General features: G+C 61.1%; 1 pseudogene; it reads right to left on the bottom strand.

Annotated features, from left to right (window-relative positions):
- LOC131586386 (zinc finger protein 850-like) overlaps positions 1–5,525 on the bottom strand; it is a 166,095-nt pseudogene extending 160,570 nt beyond the window's left edge.
- Positions 5,526–6,000: the final 475 nt, after the last annotated feature.

Below are 6,000 nucleotides of genomic sequence, written 5' to 3' on the forward strand. Positions count from 1 at the left end.
GGAAAAATGGAGGAAAAATGAGATAAGAAAGGGGAAAATGCAGGAAAAAAATGAGAAAAATGGGGGAAAATGATATGAAAATAAAATAAAAATAAGGAAAATAGAGCAAAAATAAGGAATAAATTGGGATAAAAATAAGGAAAATTTGGGATAAACTGGATAAAAATGAGGGAAAATGGGATAAAATTGGGGGAAAATAGAGTAAAAATGAGGGAAAAAATGGAGATAACATTTGGGGAAAATGGAGACAAATTGTACTGGAAGTGATTTGGCTCATCCTGGTGCCGAGGAAACTGAAACCACACGGGGGGAGCAACTGGGCAATGCTGGGAGCAGCCACTGCCGGCACCGGGAGCCCCGAACCCCTTTCCCGGCCATGCCGCCCCTCCAGCCCCAGCACCCCCCGCCGGGGTCCCGGCAATCCCAGGGGTCCCCCCCTCTCGGGGTCCCCGCTTTGCGGCTCTGGGGCTCTCCTCTCTCTGGGGTCCCGCTCAGGGAAGCCGCGGCTCTCCCGGGGCTCCCCAAAACCTGGGTCCCCCCGCCCCCGCGGCCCCGGCAGAGCTCGGGGGGCCCGGCCCGGGAAGCCCAACCCCCACCGCGGGGGGACCCGCATCCCCCCGGCCCCTTTGCCGGGGCTCTGCCGCCACCGGGACCCCCCAAAAACACCTCCCGGGGACCCCCCCGAGGGGCATCTGCGGCTCGGCTCTGGAGCCCTGCCATCCCCAAACATCCCCCCCAAAAACCCCAAACCCAGGGACCCCCGGGGTATTTGGGGCGAGCTCCCCCTCCCCGGGCACCTGCGGGATGGGGGGCGATGGTCCCGAAGGAGCTGCAGATCCAGAGAGCGGGGAGCGCACGTGGAGCCTCCTCTGCCTGCTCCAGCTCTTCCTCCTCCTGCTCCTCCTCTTCCTCCTCCTCTGTCCCTCCTCTGTCCCTCCTCTGTCCCTGGGCGTGGTTCGGAGCCCTCGGGTGAGCGGGGCCGGGCCGGGACACGATGGGAAAGGGCTGGGTCCCCCCCAAACCGAGCTGGGGGCAGCGGAGGTTTGGGGGAACAATGGGAACGGGGCGGGACAGGGGAACAGGGGGAGGTGGGAGCACTGAGGGTCCCCCAGTTCACCCCAGGACCCCCAAGCCCCGTCCCAGCCCCCCCAGTTCCCCCCGCAGCCCCGGCTGAGGGGGGCTCAGCCCAGGAGCCGCCGTCGTTCGGGACTCCCCCGAGTGCAGGAACGGGAGAGTTCCCGGCTCGGGGAGGCCCCAGCAGAGGAGGGGATCTTGTCCCTCTTCCAGGGCCTTTCAGGGTCTTCAGGCCCCTCTCAAGAAGAGTTTTTATCTTTCTCAGGTTTTTTTGGGGGGATCCCACCACTACAGGGGTGTTTTTTCCTCCCCATTTTAGGGTGTTTGTGAGGCCGCAGCCCCACAAACCCCTTTTGAGGGGGGTTCATGACGGCTTTAAGTGACATTTTTAGGGGTGGGTTGTTTTGGGGAACCTGCTGGTGATGGAGATGGGGACCCCATGCCGGGTATGAACCTTCTCAATGTCTGTATGGGGTTTTGGAGTTTTTGGGAGTTTTTGGAGCATCCAGGGCTGTGTTTGGGATCCCGGGGAGGTTGGGGTGTCCTGGGGGGTTTGGGGGTTCTCGGCAGGTTTGGGGGTACCTGGGCAATGCGGGTGGCAGTGCTGGGGACCCCGTGCCGGGTTTGAACCTTCTCACTGTGCACGGGCAGCGTCAGCGTGTTCAGGGAGATCCTGGGGGGCCCAGGGGGGTCACCCCAAATCCCAGGGACCCCAAATGCTGAGGGACCCCCCGAACTGCCCTCACCGCTGGATCTGCTGCAGGCAGGGGGGCACCAGCACTCGGCCCCCACCCTCCACCATCACAGGGGGGCTGTGGAAGGAATCTGGGGGTGCACGGACAGGTCGGGTGGGACCCCCAAAGTCCTGGTGGAGGGGACACGGGGGGATTCCCAGGAATTCCTGTTATAGGGGGATGAGGGGGGACCCAGGAAGAATTTTGGGGGGAACCGGATTGGGTCATGGGGGGACCCCCAGGAGTCTTGTGGGGGGGTGGGGAGGGCAAGGAACAGGGCAACTCCCAGGATGCGTTTGGGGGGGAACCGGATTGGAGCTCCCATGGCTGCGGGATGGGGAGATCTGCCCATGGAATTCCATGGGAATGGCATGGCAGTGAGATCCATCTACAGAATTCCCATGGGAATGGGACAGCAGTGGGATCCATCCTTGGACGTCCCGTGGGAAGGGGATGTCTGAGATCCATCCATGGAATTTCCATGGATTTCCCACTCATGGATTTGCCCTCCCAAATCCCACATTCCCATTCCCGTATTCCCTGGGAACTCTGTCCTCCCCACCTTTACACTCCAGCGCCTCCCGCCCATATCTGACATATTTCCGGAGGCATTCCCTGCAGCTGTGAGCCAGGGAATTTGTTAATCCCTCAGCCTGGATCTCAGGGATCCCCATGGCGGTGCCACAGTTGCCATCGCAGCCCCACAGATCCCCCAGCCCCGGCTCCCCCCGCTCAGCCCCGCTCTGGCTGTGCCGCTGCTGCAGCATCTGCAGCTCCCCGCTGGCCCCGTGCCGGTGCCGCTCCTTGTGCCGGCTCTGGCTATCCCAATATCCCAGCTCTGGCTATCCCAATATCCCAGCCCTGGCTATCCCAATATCCCGGCCCTGGCTATCCCAATATGCCAGCTCTGGCTATCCCAATATCCCATCCCTGGCTATCCCAATATCCCATCCCTGGCTATCGCAATATCCCAGCCCTGGCTATCCCAAGATCCCGGCTCGGTTCCGGCCGCCATCCCCGGGGCTGTGGCTCCGCCCGGCCCCGCTCGCTGCGGCGGCGCTGGAAGGGGATCCCAGCCAGGGACCCCATGGACATGGACTGCGGGAAGCCCGGGCCGGGCTCCGACAGCGCCGCGTGCAGGGAACGCAGGGAGAGGAGAACTGGGGGGACATTTGGAGATTTGGGATCGGAGGGGTCACGGCTGAAGGAAAGGGGGAACGGGGAGAGCCGGGAAGGGCATTTGGGGATGCCAGGACTGACAAGAGGGGAGGCTGGGGCTGGCTAGATGTGGCATGGCTGGAGTTCAGGGCGTTCCTGTACCCAGGAAAGGGAGCTCCAAGGGTCCCCGGTGTTCCCATTGCCAGGACAGGGCAGGGAAAGCCGAGATGGCTGGGAATAGGGGTCCCGGGTGTCCTCAGTGCTGAGGAAAGGAGGGGCTGGGTGCTGGGAGAGGCAGGAATAGGGGTCTGCGGGGTAAATGGGTCAAGGAGAAGGGGGCTCTGGGGCTGCGAGAGGCGGGATGGCCGGGAAAGGGGTGCAGGCGTTCCTGGTGCCGGATAAGGGGGTGCAGGGTGGGACCCATGGCCAGGAATGGGGGTTCGGTGGGATGGCGGCGCCCAGGAATGGGGGTTTAGGGGCCCCTCGGCGCTCCGGAATGGGCGATCAAAGAGTCCCGGTGCCGGGGGTCCCCCTCACCTCTCGCCGCCCCCCGGGAGCGCCCCCGGCCCCAGCGCTGGAGCCATCGCGCTGCTCCGCTGCGGCCCCGCCCACAGCCCCGGCCCTGCCCCCAGAGCCGCCTCTGGCCCTGCCATTGGCGCCGCTCTTTGCGGCACCAATGTCATCCATGGCGCTATGATGTCATACAGCCATGTCATGATGTCACAGCCTTCTCTGTGATGTCACACAGTCCCCTCTATGATGCCATAGCTGCACAGTGACGTCACACAACAAACTCTGTGATGTCACAGCCCCATCTGTGACCTCACACAACTCACTCTGAGCTGTCACACAGCCCCTTTCTGACATCACAGCTGCTCTGGGGCTCCAGGACACAGCCACAGAGGTGCTGCTGTGACACAGCCCCCTCTGGCACGTCCCACAGCCCCTGCCAGTGCTGAGCCCCTGGGAGCTCTGTCTGGGCCTGCTCGTGTCCCTGAGATGCCCTGGCAGGGCCCCAGCCCTGCTGGGCTGTGCTCAGGAGCTGCTCCTGGCCAGAGCTGTCTCTCTGCTGTGGTCTGTTTCCATGGCAACCATCACCAGCCCTCTGTTGCTATGGCCCCATGCCAGGGCTGGTTGCCATGGACACCAGCTCAGGCCTGGAGCCAGAGCCCATTGCCATGGCAACCATTTGCAGTCCCATCCCCAGGCTCATGGGATCACAGAGCCACAGAATTGGCTGAGTTGGGAGGGACCCATGGGGATCCTCCAGTCCAACTGCTGGCCCTGCACAGGACACCCCAACAATCCCAGCCTGGGCCTGGCAGCGCTGGCCAAACGCTGCTGGAGCTCAGCCAGCCCTGGAGCTGGGAGCCTTCCCTGGGGAGCCTCTTCAGTGCCCCAGCAGCCTCGCGGGAAAAACCTTTTCCTCACATCCAGCCTAAACCTGCCCGCCTCAGCTCCAGCCGCTCCCTCCACTCCTGTCCCTGGGCACCAGAGGGAAGAGGTTCCCACAGCCCCCAGCCAGGGACCCGCTCCCAAGGCTGCTGCCCATGGCAACCAGGCCTGGCACCAGCTGGGATGCTCGGTTTCCATGGGCTGGGCTTCAGGAATGGCATTCCCCAATTTCCTGCTCCTGCTAATACAGCTCTGCCGCTCGCTTCTCTCACACCTCCCATGGAAAGCAGAAAAGGCAAAGATCCCAGGCTGGGATAAGAACAATTTATTGAGAACAGCAATGGGATAAGGAACAAATAGGTACAGAAACAATTTGGATAACAGAAAAGATAAGACAATCTATTTACAGGGAAAACTAAAATGTCATCGACCGGCTCTTCCTGGCCACGTATTTCCTCCTGCCAGGAAAGGACACCCTTCTCCTCTGGTGAGAGACAGGGAGTCCTTTTCCTGCCCCTGGCAGTGACCTGAGGTGGGACTGAATATAATGGGCCATGATCACACTCTCACATTCTTTGATCCCAAATCATGTCATTGCCACGGGCAAGAAAAGGGACAGGTGTCTTCCCATCATGGATCACAGGGAACATGGATCACCAGGTCTCTTCCCAATGTCGGTCCTCCAAGGGGGGATGAGGCTGGAGCTGTGGAGAAAGCTCATCCTGCACTTTGGGGCATTTGCAGAGCTTCCCTTACCGGTGCCTCCGTTGGTGTTTGCTCAAGTGACAGCTCTCGCTTAAGCTCTTCCCACATTGGGGACACTCGTAGGGCCTCTCCCCAGTGTGGATGCGCCGGTGCCTGATGAGGTGGGAGTTGTTCTTGAATCCCCTCCTGCAGTCGGGGTAGTGGAAGGGCCTCTCATCCGTGTGAATCGGCTGATGCTGTAGGAGAGTGGAGCTGGTCTGAAACCTTTTCCCACACTGGGGACACTCGTAGGGCCTCTCCCCAGTGTGGATCATCTGGTGGATGGTCAGCTGGGACCTCTGGCTGAAGGTCATCCCACATTCCCCACACTCATAGGGCCGTTCCCTGGTGTGGATCCTCTGATGGATGGTGAGGTGGGACCTCTCTGGCTGAAGCTCTTCCCACATTCCCCACACTCATAGGGCCTCTCCCCAGTGTGGATGCGCTGGTGGATGATGAGTTGGGAGCTGCAGCTGAAGCCCTTCCCACATTCCCTACACTCGTAGGCCCATTCCCCAGTGTGGATCATCTGGTGGTGGATCAGGGTTTTCCTCTGGCTGAAGCTCTTCCCACACTCCAAACACTTGTAGGGCTTCTCCCCATCCTGAAGCTGCTCATGGACCACCAGCTCAGAGCCCTGGCTGGATCTCCGGCCGCCTTCCCAGCACAGGGTGGGTCTTTCCTCCTCAGAGCACCCTGGGATGGGTTTGGAGCCCCTCCTCCTGCGGGATCTTTGCAGATTTTCCTCCCCATTACATTCCTCAGCCATGGAGCGGCTCACAATGGCCTCTTCCACGAGGTTCTGCTCTGGGGATCTTTCCTCCCTGGTCTCCATCCTCAGCTCCTTGTCTGGGGGAGGAAGGACAAGGAGAGGATGGGATTTGCCTCCGTGCCA

The sequence above is a fragment of the Poecile atricapillus genome, chromosome 19 (genome assembly GCF_030490865.1).
Source record: "Poecile atricapillus isolate bPoeAtr1 chromosome 19, bPoeAtr1.hap1, whole genome shotgun sequence".
Classification (NCBI taxonomy): domain Eukaryota; kingdom Metazoa; phylum Chordata; class Aves; order Passeriformes; family Paridae; genus Poecile; species Poecile atricapillus.